Below are 18,926 nucleotides of genomic sequence, written 5' to 3'. Positions count from 1 at the left end.
CTTGCCTTACTCCAAAACAACACTATATTCATATTAAACATTTATACAGTCTTTCCTCCTAACTTTACAAATGTCCTAAATTAATTTCCAGCATTTCTCACACAGAAGCCTATTTTAACTCTTTAAAAATCACCATTCTGTGTCATCCTAGTAGACTCCAGGGGTTCCCCTGTGATTCCATGCTGAAGAGAACCAGCCCACAGAATAGACTTGGTCGCTGCAAGTGGGCAACTGGCTACAGCTGTAGGCAGAAAAACTGGCATTTCCTCCTTAGATGACTGAAGCAGAGTAAAAGTGAGAGGACTCTGTAGTAAAATACCAACTATGGGTCAAGAATGGGGTAGAGGTCTGGGGAGCCAGGATATCTGGGTGCCAGCCCTTGAGGCCCAGCCCAGCAGCAGACTTGGTGAGATGCTGCTGGCTGGTGGAAAGGCCAAAGAGAAAGTTGGTATGGTAATTGTCCTCCACACTCCCACTTCGATGCAGTGATGGTAAGAAGGACCTTTGGGTGCCACTGTTGCTGGTTTTTACTGAGTGTCATTGCTTGCTCTGGCTCTCTGAAGGACTGGTGTTCTAGGGCTTCTTAGGGATGTGGGTTTCCTCCTTATCTGGGCTGGTTTCTGGAGTCTGCTCTGACACTTCCTGAACTGGGGAGAACTGGCATAGTTTGCTGGTCCCATCCAGAGTAGCTGAAGGTGTGTAGTATTCCAAAGCATCTTCTGATGAGGAGAAACCATGTAAGGATGCCGCCATGCTGGCTGGATATGAAACTGATTTGATAGCCAGAGAGAAGGAATGCTTGAGCTTATTGCTGTCTTCTAGCTTGTCAGAGGACAGGTGGAGCCCACTGAGCACTGTACCAGTGGACTGTCCTCTAACGGTGATGGCTGTATGCTGGACGCACTGGCAGGATGCACAGGCCTTTGCCATGCTGCCTCTGAGGTAGCACAGTCAGCGCAGGGTGGACTGAGGGGCATCTTGCTTTTCTGTCCACCCTCTGAGACTGCAGGGACAGGTTCATTTGGCTTCTCCAGGTGCAGCAGCTTGAGTTTGCTCTTTGGCCCTGATGCTCTAGTCTGGTTCTTAATCTTCTTTTCTTAGTTGAGGAGTTGGCCCAGAAAATTGAAGTTTGGAGATATAGTAGGTCTTTTTTCTTTCACAAATCAGCTTCAATATTCCAGTATTAACCCATCAATGTCATCATGGTCATTTCTCAGGACATTTCACATTCTGTAAGCCTCGTCTAAAGACAGGCCCGTCCTCTTCATGATGTAGGTGATAGCGATGGTGGCAGAGCGATCCCTGCTGAACAGTGCACCAGGACACATCTATTGGAGGCTTTTGCTTTCTCAATGAAATTCACTGATTTGTCCAACCATGGCAAAATTTTCTCACAGAACCTATCATTGACAGACACTCAGGAAATGAGATTCGGGGATAAAGTCAGACTTTGGACAGGTATGGCTGGCATTCAACACGTAACCTATCCTGTTCTGTTGCATCAGCTCCTTGCTGAGAACAGCTCGCTAGCAGCCAAGATAAAGATTGGGGAGAATTTGGGTTGGCCCAATGTTGGCAACAGGCAAGCAAGGCTGAGAAATGCAGGTAGGGACGAGAGTGGATTTTCCTTCACAGAGGCCAGGGAAACAAGGAGACAACTGAGCAAACCCACCTGCAAGCAGGTAAACAGAGGTGAAGCTCTTCTCCAGTTTACCCAGAGTTTCAGTGACAAAGCAGTCTGATGATAGAGAAGCAGCAGCTGGGAACTCTGATCATAAACCACCACCTTCTGACTGCAATCAATGTCAACCTTATGTTGTGCTGAATGCTGGGTAAGTTCTGTAATTAACACTTGGTCCTGTTGCAACATTTGCTTCATAAACTTGGAGCAGTTGATATTAATGGCTTCCAAAATGTGGGATGTATTGTGTTCCACAAATGGCCAGCTATCAGTTAGTAGCACTTTTTCCATTCCACTTTCCAGCAGAGCCACCAAACTCTCAGTAACAATTTGAGTTTCAATCAACTCATGGGCCATGACAACAATAAATCCTCTTTTTCTACCTCCTTCTTGAATTTGCCACGATGATGAAATGGTGGTGTGCTCAAAGGCTCAGTCTCTCCACTGTACTAAAAATGTACGCGGTCAGGATGGTGGTGACTGGCGAAAGGAGAGTTAAACCCATTTCCAGCAGAAGCCCTCCATCTGAATGTCTCTTTCTCTTTTCCATTGAGGTGCTCTTGCAAAGGACTCCTTCCACGAAGCAGTACCTCACATTCGCTTCATAGAGAGATGACTGGGATAACCATTCCACAGCAAAGGACGCTTTGGGGCAGCCAGCGCATTACATCATTCTGTACCTTTGCTCCCTCGCTCCAACAGTTTTGCACTGGACTCACAACTTCTGGGGCTGCCGACCCCCCCAACTCCCTCTGAGGGAATCAAAAGTTGTCAAAGTGTCTCCTCTCTGGGCCCTTGGTGGGAGGTTTAGGAAGAGGAGATGTTTGCAACTTTTCTTCACTCTTTCTCTTCCACCCACCCCCAAATCAAGACTTCCAAAAACAAATGTCTCAAAATTGGTAAAGAACTTGGGGAAGTAATGGTGGGGGCCAGCCATGTAGAGAAAGCAGAGGCAGGAGGGAGAGGTGAGAATAATCGTTAAAATTTGATTAAAGTTCCCCAAACAGTGATACACAGAAAGAGGGGAAAGGTGTGGGGTGGGGTGCGGGGGGTTGGGAGCAAAGAGAAAGAGTCGCTGGTCGGGAAACTGATCCAAAGATGAGCACTGAATGCAGGTGGCAGTTGTCTTATATACCTCTTGTTAGTTCCTCTCTTACTTGCCAGTTCTTTATCTTCAGTGTAAAGCAGTAGATATTCTGATTGGGCATTCTATTTCTATAGTATGGAGTTGCAACAATGTTACAACAGCATTGTGGAATGTGCACATCAATACTGAAGGTGCCATGTTTGTTTTTGAGAAAGTCCCTACCACAATGGTGGCACATGCCTGTGGTCCCTGCTTCTCAGGAGGCTGAGGTGGGAGGTATTGGAGTCCTTCTCTGCCATATCCCACATGGATGAGAAAAGGGTTAACTGCCCAAGGAGGATGTTGGCTGTTTATCAATCAATTACCCAAAAACTTACCTACTCAATAAACACACAAGAGCCAATGTTCTTTTTAAATGAGCAAGGGCATGACAGATCTGGTCATACCAGCTCTGGCCTCTTACAACAACAACTTGCCCAAATCTCCTTCATTCATAATATACAGGTAAAGGGAGCAAGGACTAGGAGGAGCTTCTTCTGTGATGGACAGGATAGGGTGGAGTTAGGGGAGTCATTTTCTTAGGAGGAATATTCCAGGAGGAGATGCAGTGCCACATGCTTCCCAGCAGTACCTAGAAGCCAGGCCTCTGTGTCCCATGGCTCAGCCTCATCTGATTCTGCTAAATAAGGATGGCTTCCTGCAGGAAGGATTGCTTGTACCCAGGAGTTCAGGTCCAGCCTGCACTAACCAGTCAAAAATAAATAAATAAATAAGAATCAGATCTTCAATAGCCACTGCTGCGTCCTGTACGACTGTTAATTCAAGTTCTGGGACCAGGCAATGAGGGACTGGAGAAAAGTCAAACAGACACAAAAAACTGGATCTCGGTGGGTCTCCTTGGTAGGGAGGTAGTGACACACAGCAAGCTCAGCACATTCAATATATAGGTTTAAACATCAAAAGGATTTATTGTGAAAAAGTTTCTTCAAGATAAACAGAACTGAAGTGGAGGGTATAAACACACCAATTAAAACTATCGGCTTGCACCCAGAATTCTCTACTCTCGCGCAGCTGGCATTTGAATCCAAGGTTGGAACTGATAATTTTGTGGCTGGCACAGAACCTCCTTTAGAAAGGGCATCACCACAGCAGCTGGGCAGTCTCAAATTGACACCTTCATGCCAAAAGTGGCCAGGAGGAGTGTCGCCTCTGTCACTGGACAGCTAAAGGACAATAATTCATTCACTGCTCCCAATAGCAACACTGTTCACCAGAAGAGTGTGGAGGAATTTGCAACCTGAAATTCTGTAAGCAACAAACTTTCAATTAATTGAGAGGAGAAAAGCATTTTCAGATCCTTAAGCACTAAAAAAAAAATTCTCACCATACACACTTTTTTAGGAACCTGTTAAAGAGAATTTGCTGAAAAACAAAGAAACAAGAAAAGAGAAAGAAATTCAACCAAGAAGAATGGGGAAGAAGAATCCCAGGATGAGAGTGCAGGTCTGGAGAGCAGCAAGCACTGGTAGAAGAGGAAGGAGTAGCACACCAAATGGGAATTCTCCTTGGGAAAAGGGTAATTGAAAATGTGAATATTGAGGCTGGGGCTGGAGTCCAATAAGCACTTATCTAGTATGTATGAGACACTGGGTTCAATCCTAAGTACTGTGTATAAGTAAATAAAATAAAAGTCTTCAACAAATAAAAAAAAATTTTAAAAATGTGAATATTAATAAAATATTTGATATTAAGGAAATAGTTTTAATATTCAGTTTTAATAATATTGTATTCATGTTTAGCCAGGCTCAATGGCACACATCTGTAATCCCAGCAACTCAGCAGGGATTTATGAGTCAATGCTAAGGCAGGAGGATTGCAAGTTTGAGGCCAGCTTCAGCAAATAGGAAGACCCTGTCTCAAATTAAAAAATAAAAGGGGCAGAGAATAATTCAGTGGAAGAGCACCCTTGAGTTCAATTAACAATAATAATAATAAATAATAATAATATTTATGTTTAAAAATAATTCTTTCCAAAACATGATGAAATATTTATATTTGAAATTTATGTATATTACAAGTTATGGAAAGGACAAAATTGGGAGAATATATGACATAGGGGTGACAATGAGTTGATTTTTTTTCCTTAAATCTGGCACAAACATTTTCATTTTATAGGTTCTTTTCCAACCTACACCTTAAGCATGCATCTTTTTTGTATGTGTGTTTTGTTTTTTAAACCTATTAAGATATGATTTATATCCCATAATATTCATTGGCTTAAAGTATAAATTCCTTTGTTTCAATATATTCACAGAGTTGTGAAATACACAAACTAAATTCAGAAATTTTCATTATTCCAAAAAGAAACTCTGTATCCATTGGCAATCACCATACTCCACCCCTTGGCAATCACTAATCTAATTTCTGTCTAGATTTATCAATTCTGGGCTTCCCATATAAATGAAATCACATAATATGTAGTTTTTTTGTGACTTACTTCTCCCACTTGGCTAATGTTTTCAGGGTTCATCCCTGTTGAAGTATGTACCAATACTTCATGTCTTTTCCTTTTTAAATAAAATTCTACTGCATGATATACCATAGCATACCAGATTTTACCTCTTCATTACTATATGAACATTTAGATGTTTTAAACTTAGGACTACTATCAAAATTGCTTCTACAGGGCTGGGGAGATAGCTCAGCTGGCAGAGTGCTTGCCTCGCAAGGCCCTGAGTTTGATCCCCAGTACTGCAAAAAAAGAAAAAAAAATTGCTTCTACAAAAATTTGCACACAAATTTTTATGTTTTCAGTTTTCTTGGGTAAAAACCTAGCTGTGGAATTGCTGGATCTTGTGGCAACTATATGAGCAAACGCAAAACTGCTTTTTCTAAACTCAGTATTCCACTTTGTGGGCTGGGGATATAGCTCAGTTGGTAAAGTGCTTGCCTTGCAAGCACAAGGCCCTGGGTTCACTCTCCAGCACTGCGCAAAAAAAAAAAAAAAGAGTATTCCACTTTGCAATCTCACCAATAAGGTACCAGACTTCATTTTCTCTACATCCTTAGCAAAAATGATGTCCTTTCACTACAGCCACCCTAGTAGATGTAAAGTGAATATAAAAGATGTAAAATCACTGTGAATTTGATTTCCATTTCCTTAATGACTTAAGATGTTCAGCATTTTTGGGGGGAGGATACTGGGGATTGAACCCAAGGGTATCTAACCACTGAGCCACATCCTCAATGGTTTTTTAAATTATTTTTGAGAAAGGTCTTGCTAAGTTGCTTATGTCCTCACTAAGCTGCTGAGTCTGGGTTTGAACTTGTGATCCTCCTGCCTCAGCCTCCCAAGCCATTGAGATTACAGGTGTGCACCACCACACCCAGCTGTTTTTACATTCTTTTTAAAAATATTTTAGTTGCAGATAAACACAATACCTTTATTTTATATTTTTATTTTTTTAATGTGGTACTGAGGATTGGACCCAGTGCCTCACACATGCTAGGCAAGTGCTCTACCACTGAGCTACAACCCTAGTTCCTTTTTTTATATTCTTTTTTGTTCATTTGTTTGTTTGTTTGTTTGTTTGTTTGTTTCTATTCCCACTTCTACTTTATTCTTTCTTATGTAAACATAAAAAGCTAGTTACATCCAAGGAAAAAATGGCAAGGATTTTCTCTTACAACAAAGTAACAACTACCTTTCAAGGTCTTTTACATATATAAATGCAGTAAATAAAAAGGTTGAACACATAATTTTATCTTACCCAAAACAGAAACAACTAAAAGTGAATATTTAAATGAATACATTCTACACTTCACTTTGCCCTACCTATTAAAAATGATTCTATTTGCCCCCAACTTTTAGGACACATCATGCAAACATACTCTCCTAGGAATGTTTTAACATCACTGTTCTACTTAACAGGGATAAATAATGTGAATAACAACCACCACTTTTACATAACACCCTGAAGCAAAAATCTCAAAGTGCACACAAAAAATTTTACAACAATCTTACAAAGCACACATAAACCCATTTTCAACCAAATTTTTCTCTAACAGCTAAGATAGTAGATACCAATTCCTAAAAAAAATCAGTTTACTTATTTCACCCTCTTCTCCTACCCCTAGCGCTTCCCTTCAAAATTACATCCTAGTAAGGAAAAGTAAGTACTTCAATCACAAACTATTCCTGAAAAGGAAATATTTTCACAACTATAAATGGCCACTCAGTCAAATGGGAAAAAAATTAAGCACTGAACTATTATATTATCCAATGGAAGAAAAACTACTTTAGAAAAATTCTGTTTCCAATGGCATACTTATATACCAACATTCATAGACACAAAACTCCTCTCTTGCTTTCCACTTTTCTGTTCCCAAAAAGAAATATAATATCATAGAACTTTAGTCCTGAAAATGATCTTACAAAAAGTCAAGACCAAAGTTATTACACATAAAATTAAGAAAAGTTGAAAGGACAGGTGACCTGCCCATGTCATTAATTAGTGACCTGGGTTATAAAGTCAGTTTTCTCATCAAATATGAGACCTAGATTCTTTAAAGTCTCTCCCCAGAGTAAAAATCTATGGAGAATATCTTCCCCATGAAAGTATCACAAGAACAATATTTTACATTTATAATAATCAACATGATTCTTCACAAAATTCTTATAAGTGGTACAAAGTATATTATGTTTCAAAATACAGAAGGGCATCAATAGAAGTTAAGTACAGCAGAAATTCTACATAAAACTGAGGTAAGTAGAGAAAGGATAGAAGTTTGAAAGTTAAAATATATCCAGTCATGCTTCTTTACTAAAAGCAGGCCCTGCATTTTAGAGGAGGTGATTTGCCCTGTGATGTATTTTGATCTTTGTTATGACAATGAAAACAATTTCATTTTATATGTAGGCAGGGATATTAAGAGAGGTGACTCAGAATATTACTCCTACTAAAGTAATCATATGGTTTTGCTTTGGTGCTTTTCTGGAACTATCAAACTCTAGGGATGGGTAATATTTTTGTTTAACAGAGTATTCAAGGAAATTAAAATATTATAACTAATAACTAACACTAGCAGCTATTCACATTTAAATTGTTCATCTGGTGACAACTAAAACTAACATATTGGCAAAATGGAAAATGGGAATGAAAATTGATATATGCATGAATTAACCTCAAAGGCAATATGCTGGGTGGAAAAAAAATCTCAAGAGGGAATAAACTAGGATTCCATTTATATGACATTCCAGAAAAGGCAAAGTTATAGTAATGAAGAACTACCGCCGGGGTTAGAGTTAGGAGGAACTGACCACAAAGAGGCAGCTTGAAGGAGGCTAGGGAGGTGAGGGAACTGTTCTACATCCCAATGGCAGTGGTGGTACACAAACTTATGTGTTCAAATTCATAAAACTATACACCAAAAAGGAAAAAAAAATTTACATTAACCAAAAACAAAAAAAAAGAAAAAGAAAAAAGAAAGAAAGAAAAAGAAAAAGGGAGGGAACTTAAGGACAATTTAAAAAGAGAAGAATAACTATCTTTGATAAAGTCAGAATTTCAAAGATAAGTATTTTTTTCATATCTTCATGCCAATCATTTAATTTTTTGGCCACAAAATTAATTTAACTGTATTAAGTAAATTTAAGAGTCTAGTTAATAATTCTAAAATATGTATAATAAAAACTAATAAAAAGGAAAGCATTTTAAGTAATTTAACATTTTCTAAGGGAATTGTATTCCGAAGTGAATCTGAATTGTGTTCCTTTACAATTTAAAATAATAGGTATTTTGGTGTTTGTTTAGCTTAGATCCAGGAGCATTGGTTAGAAAAGAAAAAAATTTCCTAGTCGTACTTGTTCTTAAAATGACTAGTAATGAATGAATAGTAGTGCATGCTAAAATTTATTTCCTCATCATTCTAATTCATTAAAGTTATGATATAGTTGGATTTAACACTTAAATCAATTATCTAGAGACTACAAATCAAAATTTGCAAATACCTCTGTCATCAGAATCAAGAATATTTGAGTAGAACACTATTCCTCAAAGTGTACCACGGGAACATAGATATAATGTACAAGATAAGGCAGAGTCCTGTAGCTTTATCACGCCTCTCACAATTTGCTGGAACTTTGAAAAGTTCAGAAAGAATAACATGTGTAGGCAGACCTAAAAAATAAAACCTAGAAAGGTAGGGGGTAGGGATGACAAAACATTACAAATACTGTGTTTCTAAAGTCTATGAGAATGACACAAAGTTTATGAAGAAAGTCCATGATTCCAATTATAGTAGATTTTGCCTTTTAAGATCAGGCCTAGGTAATTTTTCACCACTGCTTCTGCCATGAACAGAGGTTAAATGCATTTTGAGAGCAGATTTGTGCTTGAAATCCATATCCCAATAATGGCATTTGTATAGCCGATCCCCACTGTGTATGTGCAAGTGGTCCTGAAGAGTGCTTTCAGCAGTAAAGGTCTTCAAGCACACCATAGACTGAAAGAGCCAAATGCCCATGTGCCCTGTACGTGCCGGTTAAGATTTTTCTTCTGTGTAAACACATTTTCCCACATTGTAAGCACAAGAACAGTTTATGCATCTTAAGGTGGCGTAGATAGTTTTCAACATGAAGAAACCCTCGAGGACATGGGGACACTGGTGCCTCAGTGAGTAACTTTCCTCCAGGTTCTGAGTCTCATTTGCTGTACCATGACTTTCATCAGTAGTTTCACAAAAAAAAACCCTGACCTTGATTCCCAGGGAAAAAAAAAAAAAAAAAAAAAAAGAAAAAAAAGTAAGAAAGAAAAAGAAAAAGGGAGGGAACTTAAGGACAGTTTAAAAAGAGAAGAACAACTATCTTTGATAAAGTCAGAATTTCAAAGATAAGTATTTTTTTCATATCTTCATGCCAATCATTTAATTTTTTGGCCACAAAATTAATTTAACTGTATTAAGTAAATTTAAGAGTCTAGTTAATAATTCTAAAATATGTATAATGAAAACTAATAAAAAGCAGATTCTACTCTGCTCTCCACAGTAGAATTGATCAATGAATGCTGTTTCAGAGAAATACATGCTTGCTTTTGATGAGGTACTAGACTGTGAAAACTGCCCATTTTCTCCACCAGCTGTACTGATAGATTCTGCATGGAGGATACAAATTTCATTGTCTTTAAAACCTATATCTACTGGGGACAGTTCTGGTGACTTCATTTCCTTTCTCTCAGATGTCAAGCTCTCTACTGTGGCCTGTAACACATTGTTTTCATCTTCTTTAACATGGAAATCTATGTTTATGGGGCTATCTTCTGAAATTTCAATTATCTCACTGTCTTTATCAGAATTTTCTTCTTCTTTCTTAACATCTGGATCAGAAGACTGACATAGGTCAGTGTGTTGGTTGTTGTTTTTCATAGCTAGATCAATTTCGAGATACTTTGACAAAGCTTCTGTGCACTTTTCCACCATGTGAATCATCGGAAGGTAATGGCAGCAGTCAAGTATTTCAAAAGCTCTTTCCTTTTTACTTCAAGTGCTCCAGTGTAGCAAGAGAGCAACACTGTGCTTTGCAGAATGGTGATTCTGACATGTTTTGATTGTGTGAGTGAAAACTGATCTCTCATGAAAGTGGAACAAGCAGCCAATATCGCCTTGTGCCCCTGGAACTCAGTATCATTAATATAAATTGATACATCACAAAATAAATTTTGCTGCCTCAAGAGATTCATTTTCTGCAAGACCACATCTCCTTGTTCTTCAAAATGGAAGTGCAGAACATCAGACTTGGCAGCCATGGTCAAAATCAATCCAGAAAACCAGGTTTGAGGCTTCTGTGGTAGCGGCGGCCTGGGCCGGAAGGTGAACTTATTTTTTTACATTCTTGATGATATCATTTACAACAAAAATGTTTTTATCTTCAACAAAATCTAACTTATCTTTTTTTCCTCCTGTGCATTTTGTATCAATTCAAGACACCATTATCTAATAAAAGTTTACAAAGATATATTCACATGTTCTCCTCTGAGAGCTTTAGTTTTAGTTTTACTTGTAGATTGCTAACTATTTCAGGTCTATGGTAGAGGAGGGTCTAACTTCATTCTTTGCATGTTGATATTCAATTGTTCCAGCATCATTTATTGAGAATATTGTTCTTTCCCTACAGAATTGTCTTGGTATTTTTGTCGAAAATCAACTAACCATAAATGTAAGATTTTGCTATGGACACCAATTCTATTGATCTTTCTGTACCCCAGTACAACACTATCGTGCTTACTGCCACAGTACAATAAGATTTGAAATTGGAAATGCAAGAACTTGGTTCTTCCTTTTCAAGATTGCTTTGACTGTTCAGAGTTCTTTGCATTTCCATATGAATTTTAGGATCTGCATGTTAAGTTCTGCAAAAATGCAAACTGGATTGTGGTAGGGCTTTGGGTTGAATTTGTGGATATATCTGGGGAGTGTTGCCATCTTAACAGTACTTGATCTCCCAATCCATGGACATATAATGTCTGTTTATGTAGGTCTTTAATTTGACAATATTTTATAGTTATCAGTGTACAAGTCTTGAATTTTGTTGTTAAATTTATACCTAAATTTCATTGTATTGAGCTCATTCATTAAAAAAAAAGAAAATCACAAAATAAATGACCTAGTATTACATTTCAAAGCCCTACAAAAACAACAAATCAATACAAAAAGCAGGCAACAGAAAATAATTAAAATTAGAGCTGAAATCAATGAAATTGAAACAAAAAAATTCAATGAAACCAAAAGTTGATTCTTTGAAAAAATAAATAAAATTGATAAACCATTAGCCAAGCTAACAAAAAAAGAGAGAAAACATAATTTACTAAAATTTGTGATGAAAAAGAAAATATCATGACAGACACTACTGAAATACAATGATAATCAGAAATGTTTGAAAATTTATACTCTTAATAAAATAGTAAATCTTGCAGACATCAACAAAGTTCTGGAGACATATGACCTATCCAAATTGAATCAGAAGGACATAGAAAATTTAAAAAGATCAATTTCAAGCAATGAAATTGAAGACATCATCAAAAGTCTACCACTAAAGAAAAGCCCAGGACCAGACAGATTCTCAGCCAAGTTCTAAAAGACCTTCAAAGAAGAACTAACACTAATACTCCTCAAATTATTCCATGAAATGAAAAAGGATGAAACTCTTTTAAACTCATTCTATAAAGCTAGTACTAGCCTGATATCAAAACCAGACAAAGAAAAGAAACTTTTCAAGAGAGAAACTTCAAACCAATATCCCTGATGAACATGCATGCAAAAATTCTTAATAAAATGCTGACAAATTGCACATAAAACATATTAAAAGATAGTATGTGGGCTAGGGATATAGCTCAGTTGGTAGCATACTTGCCTTACATACACAAGACTCTGGGTTCAATCCCCAGAACCACACACACAAAAGATAAAGTGCAATGATCAAGTGGAGTTCATCTTAGGGATGCAAGGTTGATTCAACATATGGAAATCAATAAGCATAATTCATCACATCAATAGACTTACAGACAAGGATCACATGATTACCTAAATAGATGCAGAAAAAGCATTTGACAAAATACAACATCCATTCATATTCAAAACACAGGAGAAACAAGGGATATTAGAATCATACCTCAACATTGTCAAAGCTATATATGTTAAACTCAAGACCAACATCATTCTAAATGGAGAAAATTGAAATCTTTCCCTCTGAAAACTGGAACAAGACAAGGATACCTCTTTCACCACTTCTATTCAACATAGTCCTTGAAACTCTAGCCAGAGTAATTAGAGGAAAGAAATGAGAGGGATATGCATAGGAAAAGAAGAACTCAAACTATCACTATTTGCCAATGACATGATTTAGAAGACTCAAAAACCTCCACCAAAAAAACTTCTACAACTCATAAATAAATTCAGCAAAGTAGCAGAATACAAACTTAACACCCCAAATCTATTCCATTTCTATACATCAGTGATGAATCAACTGAAAGAGAAATTAGGAAAACTACCCTATTCACAATATCCTCAAAAAAATAACATATTTGGGAATCAATCTAACAAAAGAGATGAAAGACCTCTACAATTAAAACCACAGAACACTAAAGAAAGAAATTGAAGAAGACCTTATAATATGGAAAGATCTCCTATGTTCTTGGAAAGGCAGAACTAATATTGTCAAAATTGCCATACTACCAAAAGTGCTATACAGATTTAATGAAATTCCTATTAAAATTCCAATGATGTTCTTCATAAAAATAGAAAAAGCAGTCATGAAATTCATTTGGAAAATAAGAGACCCAAAATAGCCAAAGAAATACTTAGAAAAGTGAATCAGGAGACATCACACTACAAGACCTTAAATTATACTACAGAGCAATAGTTAGAAAAATAGCATGTTATTGACACCAAAACAGATATGAAGATCAATGGTACAGAATAAAAGAAACAGAGACAAACCCACATAAATACAGTTATCTCATACTAGACAAAGTCACCATAAACATACATTGGAGAAAAGACAGCCTTTTCAACAAATGGTGCCAAGAAAATTGGAAATCCATATGCAGTAAAATGAAATCAAACCCCCATCTCTCACCCTGCACAAAACTCAACTCAAAGTAGATCAAAGAACAAGGAATTAGAACAGAGACTCTGTGCCTACTAGAGGAAAAACCAGGCCCAAATCTCATCATGTCAGCTTAGGAACTGAATTTCTCAACAAGATTCCAAAATGCAAGAAGTAAAATCAAGAATTAATAAATGGTATGGTATTGTGCTAAAAAAGCTTCTTCTCAGCAAAGGAAACAATCAAGATCATGACAGAGAGCCTACACAATGGGAGGAAATCTTTGCCACCTGCACCTCAGATAGAGCATTAATCTCCAGAATATATAAAGTACTCAAAAAATGTAATGCCAAAAAAGAAAGAAAAAAGCCACAACTATGTGTGATAGTGCACACCTGTAATCCCAGGGACTCGGGAGACTGAGGCAGGAGGATTGCAAGTTCAAAGTCAGCCTCAGCAATTTAGCAAGGCAGTAAGCATCCTCGTGAGATCATGCCACTAAATGAAATACAAAATAGGGCTGGGGATGTGGCTCGGTGGTCAAGGGCCAGAGTTCAATTCCCAGTACCTCCAAAACAAACAAAACACACACACAAATAACCCAATCAATAAATGGGCTAAGGAACTGAATAGACAGTCCACAGAAGAAGAAATACATTTGGTCAACAAACATATTAAAAAAAAGTTAAACATTTCTAGCAATTAGAGAAATGCAAATTAAAACTACACTGAGATTCCATTTCACTCCAGTCAGAATGGCAATCATCAACAATACAAGTAACAATTTTGACAAGAATGTGTGGGAAAAGGTACACTATGCTCATACATTGCTGATAGGACTACAAATTGGTGCAACCACTCTGGAAAGCAGTATGTAGATTCTGCAGAAAACTTGGAATGGAACAATTTGACCCATTTATCCCACTCCTTGATTTATACCCAAAGAACTTAAAATCAGCATACTGCAGTGATGCAGCCACCTCAATGTTTATAGCAGCTCAATTCACAATAGCTAAGCTATGAAACCAACCTAGGTGCCCTTCAAATGATGAATAGATAAAGAAAATGTGGTGCATATACATAATGGAATATTACTCAACCCTAAAGAAGAATGAAATTTTGGCATTTGACGGTAAATGGATGGAGCTGGAGAATATCATACTAAGCAAAATAAGCCAATTCCAAAAAACCATAGGCCACATGTTCTCTCTAATATGCAGATGATAACATAAAAAAGGCAGGGAATAGAAGTTAATTGGATTAGACGAAGGGGAGGGAGAGGAGTTGGGAATAGGAAAGACAGTAGAATGAATCAGGCATAACTTTTCTATGTTCATATATTAATACATGACTAGTGTAACACTACCTCATGTACAACCACAATAATGGAAAGTTATATTCCATTTATTTATATGTCAAAATATACTGTACTGTCATGTATACATAAATAGAACAAATAAAAATTAATACAATTACAACCCAGTGTTTTATTATCATCAATGACATTAGAATTGTTTTCTTGGGCCTGGGATTGTGGTTTAGTGGTACAGTTGTTGCCTAGTACTTGTGAAGCACTGGTTTGATCCCCAGTACCATGTAAAATTAAATAAATAAAATGAAGATATTTTGTCCATCTACAACTAAAAATATTTATTAAAAACTTATTTTAAAAAAGGATTGTTTTCTTAATTTCTTTTAATTGTTCATTGTATATAGAAATGCAATTTACTTTTCCATATGCTGATCACTTATCTAGCAATCATGCTAACCCTTTATTTTTTTCTAATAGCATTATGTCTGTGTGGATTTCACAGAATTTTCCATATGAAAAATCATATCAGATTTTCTATACACAAAATAAAGATAGTTTTTCTTTCTTTCCATTCTTGATTCCTTCTATTTATTTTTCTTACCTTCTTTCTCTGGGTAGAAAGTTTATTACAATGTTGAATAAAACTGGTGAGAGAGGATATCCTTGCCTTGTTTCTGATCTTAGGGGGAAGTTTTCAGTCTTTTACCATAAATCTAATGTTGCCTGTAAGATTTTTCTTCAGAAAGTCGAGGAAGTTTAATACTATTCCTAGTCTGTTGGGTGTTTCTATGAAACCTATGAGTTTTGTTGAATGCTTTTTTCTCTGTTTATTGGAATTATCATGAGGTTTTTGTTCTTTATTTTGTTAATGTACAGTATATTGTTACATTGACTGGTTGTTGAATGTTTAGTCAGTCTTGCACCAAATTTTCTTCTGTAAAGAACTTGATATTTGAAGCTTAATAATGAGGACTTGAACTCTTATTATACTTTGATATGTTTGAAATTCTCCATAACAAAATATTGCTAAGAAAGAAGAGTTGCTGGAGAATTTGTCAAATGTAAATAGGAGACTAAGAAAGTGGGGGAGGGTAAGGTAATGTTAACTTAGGAAAAACAAAAAAGTGAACAGGAAAGGATATGTAAACATAGTATACACCTGGCTTACTGTTTAACAACATGAAGTTGAAACAAACACTAACTAAGTACAAAATATTAGGATGGTATTGTGGGAGAATGGGCACAGACATGGGGAGACATAAGGAATCTAATTTCTCACTTAAAATAAGTTTAAAAGTTGTAAAATATAGTTTAAAAATCTATGAACACACCTCATTACAAACTTTAAAAGCCAAAAGAGCTTGGAATGATGTGTTCCAAGTCCTGAAAAGATAAGTGTCAAACAAGACTGCAAAATACAGCAAAGCTATCATTCAAATTAAAGGCTATTAATAAAAACCTTCAAAGATAAGGAGAAACTAAAAGAATTCATAACTACTAAACCAGTACTACAGAATTTACTTAAAGAAATACTGCACACAGAAGAAATCAAAAACATATTCCAGTGCTCACAAGTGAAAAAAATCCCATTTGAAGTGTAGCTAAGCAAGTGAGAAGCAAGACCAAATTAAACATTATCACTATGATTAAATCAAAATGGTGGGAAATTAATAAATTTCTCTATAGAATAACATTGAATACAAATGGTTTCAACTCTCCAATTAAAGGCATAGATTGGCAGAATGAATTAAACAAGTTCCAACTATGTGTTGTTTGCAAGAGATACACCTTATAGGCAAAGGGTTGAAGTGAAAGAATAGAAATTGATATACCAAGACAAAGGAAACCAAAAACAAGAAGACTTCTGTCTGGCAAGGTGAACTTCAAACCAAAATCCATCAGAAGAGACAAAGAAGGTCACTTCATACTGGTAAAAGAAACAATCTAAAAAGAAGATATAACAATAATAAATATTTATGCCCCAAATGTGGGCACAACTAATTATATAAAAGAGACACTACTCAAATTGAAGCCTCAGATAGACCCCAGTACAATAATACTGGATGATTTGAAAACAGCTCTCTTAACATTAGAAATATCATCCCAATATAAACTCAGTAAAGACTCTTTAGACCTGAAAAATATTATAAATCAAATGGACTTAACAGACACCTATAAAATATTTCATCCAACAATGACTGAAAACACTTTCTTTATAATTAACATGAAAAAATTCTATAGAAACTGTATAAACACAAGGAGACTGAAAATATATTTTTGATTGATAAATGGATGATAGAAGAAAAGGGAGAAATTAAAAAATTCTTAGACTCAAATGAGAATAATGATAGGACACACCAAAGCCTCTGGGACACTAAGAAGGTAGTTCTAAGAGGCAAGTATATAGCTATGAGGGTCTATATAAGAAAAACAGAAAAAATTCAAATAAGCAGGGATTGTGATTGTGGCTCATTGGTAGGGAGCTTGCCTAGCATGTGTGAGGCACTGGGTTTAATCCTCAGCACCACATAAAAATAAATAAATAAAATAAAGGTATTGTGTCCATCTATAGCTAAAAAGAAAAAAAAAATGAATCCAAATAATCAACTTAATGATGCATCTAAAGGCCCTCAAAAAAGAATAAACCAGTAGAAGGAAGAAGATAATTAAGATCCAAGCCAAAATAAGCAAAATTGAGAATAGTAAAAAAAGAAAAATTAAAAAATTAAAAAAAACTCAAAGGATGAATGAAACAAAGAATCAGCTTTTCAAAACATAAATAAGATTGATAAGATTTTAATCAAACTAACCAAAAGTAAAGAGAAAAAAAGTAATAAAATTAGAGATGAAAAAGGAGAAATCACCACAGACTTTACAGAAATCCAACAGATCATTAGAGATTATTTTGAAAAAGTATACTCCAATAAATTGGGAAACCTAGAGGAAATGGATACATTTCTAGACAAATATTATCTGCCAAAATGAAATCAAGAAGACAAAGAAAACCTAAACAGACCAATACATAGCAATGAAATACAAAAGGACAAAACCCTTCTGAATCCATTTTATGAAGTAGTATCATGCTCAAACCAAAACCAGATAAGAACATGTCAAGGAACGAAAATTACAGACCAATATCCCTGATGAATTTAGATGCAAAAATTCTTAATAAAATATTAGCAAATCATGTACAGCAACATATTAAGAAAATTGTACACCACAACCAAGTTAGTTTTATTCCAGAGATGCAAGGATGATTTAATATGCTCAAATCAATAAATGCAATTCATTACATAAACAGAATTAAGAACAAAAATCAGTTAGTCATTTCAATAGATGCAGAGAAGGTCTGTGACAAAATTCAGCACCCATTCATAAAACTCAAGAAAAAAAAGGATAGAAGGAAACTACCTCAACATTGTAAAGGCTATAAATAAGAAAAACCCAAAGCCAAACTCACAGTAAATGGGGAAAAACTGAAAGCATTTTGTTTAAAATCTGGGACAAGACAAGGACATCCACTCTCACCACTCCTATTTAATATACTGCTAGAAATTCTAGCCAGAGAAATTATGCAAGAGAAGAAAATTAAAGGAATAAAAGTAGGAAAGGAAGAAATCAAATTATCACTGTTTGCACATGATATGATTTTTACTTAGAAGATCAACTCCACCAAAATACTGCAAAGCTAATAAATAAATATGACAAAGTAGCAGGTTAAAAAATCAACATACAAAAATCAATACCTGGGAATCCAAGAGTGCAGACTATAGGGAGACTCTGCTCCTTGTTACTCTGTAACTCCGGTTTCAGGCAGAGGATATCTGTCTCGTGGAGATAGTCTTTGCTGCTTATTGATCCCCTGCTGTTTACCTCATTTGTCTACTGTGATCACCTGCAGTCTGCCAGCATATCAACTACTTTTTGAGTGCAGATTGCTCACTGACGGGTGCCTATCATCCACCATTTGCCTGCCTCTTGCCTGCCCATTGCCTGCCTATCACCTATGTATCACCCACTGCCCGAGGTTCACCTACCAACCAACTGCTGGTAGCCAGCAGACTGACTGCAGACCAGCAGTGGATCACCAGCTGCCTGCTGTTACTTTTTTTGCTCTATTTTCTTTTTGTTTGCCTGTTTCCTCAGCCTCTTTCTCCCTTTTCTCATGCTACCAACCAAATTCTTTTGATTACACTTTCACTCTTTTTACAATCTAGAACTTCTATATACTCTTTTCTTATCCCAT

General features: G+C 36.1%; 2 pseudogenes; both read right to left on the bottom strand.

Annotated features, from left to right (window-relative positions):
- Positions 1 to 147: 147 nt before the first annotated feature.
- Positions 148 to 2,038, bottom strand: LOC124963545 (dual specificity protein phosphatase 16-like; annotated as a pseudogene).
- A 7,024-nt stretch (positions 2,039 to 9,062) lies between these two features.
- Positions 9,063 to 10,570, bottom strand: LOC124962684 (zinc finger and BTB domain-containing protein 6-like; annotated as a pseudogene).
- Between the last annotated feature and the right edge of the window lie 8,356 nt (positions 10,571 to 18,926).

The sequence above is a fragment of the Sciurus carolinensis genome, chromosome 13 (genome assembly GCF_902686445.1).
Source record: "Sciurus carolinensis chromosome 13, mSciCar1.2, whole genome shotgun sequence".
Taxonomy (NCBI): domain Eukaryota; kingdom Metazoa; phylum Chordata; class Mammalia; order Rodentia; family Sciuridae; genus Sciurus; species Sciurus carolinensis.
Note: the sequence above shows the minus strand (reverse complement) of the source record. Positions and strands in the feature narration are given on the sequence as shown.